The sequence below is a fragment of the Atta cephalotes genome (genome assembly GCF_000143395.1).
Source record: "Atta cephalotes unplaced genomic scaffold scaffold00088, whole genome shotgun sequence".
NCBI lineage: Eukaryota > Metazoa > Arthropoda > Insecta > Hymenoptera > Formicidae > Atta > Atta cephalotes.
In genome coordinates, this window is record NW_012130152.1 from 325635 (window position 1) to 326379 (window position 745).

Here is a 745-nt window from a genome sequence, read left to right on the forward strand (position 1 = left end):
AGTAGTAACGTAGTAGTAGTAGTAGTAGTACGTAGTAGTAAGTAGTAGTAGTAGTAGTAGTAGTAGTAGTAGTAGTAGAGTAGAGAGAGAGAGAGAGAGAGAGAGAGAGAAGGGGGATCATATAGTGGTTGTGTTCCAAAAAAAAAATTTATTGCCAATATTGAAAATCTATAGTTTATATCACACGTTTTATAGATTTTCAGTACTGGCGGTAAATTTTGGAACATAGCTATTATTGTTATTGAGTTTCTGTCCTTCAAATACTATATATTAGTTGCTTTCCATTTACACCGATTCTCAGATAATTCTCACTTGTGACATCAACTTAGATGAATGTGCATTCCTTTTATATTCTGACAAGTGATTTAATTGAGTTTTTGCCTATAATCTGTACAAGATTGTGTGCTTTAATGTGTCTTGTGTCTTCACTTTAAAAGTCAGGTTTAAATCTGTGTCATGTGATAACTATTTACCAAACTAAGCAAATAATGACGTCATTAATTTGAGTATGAAATACTCAGTTCACTTCAGACTGTTTCACTTGTGTGCAGGTGGAAAGCAATTATTGACTGTAAGGTATAATTATATGGTATAAAATGCAGTTTGAAGAAAATACTGGAGGAAATCAATTACAAAAATTATCAACTAAAACAAATTATCAATAGTTAATATGTTTCATTATGGGGGAGGGGGGGAGGGGAAAGAGAGAGAGAGAGAGAGAGAGAGAGAGAGAGAGAGAGAGAGA

The 745-nt window shown here is 33.3% G+C and overlaps 1 protein-coding gene across 1 annotated transcript in view; it reads left to right on the forward strand.

The window, feature by feature from the left end:
* LOC105624778 (leucine-rich repeat flightless-interacting protein 2) overlaps window positions 1-745 on the forward strand; it is a 19824-nt gene that overhangs the window by 4084 nt on the left and 14995 nt on the right. The gene's annotated exons all lie outside the window — the stretch shown is intronic.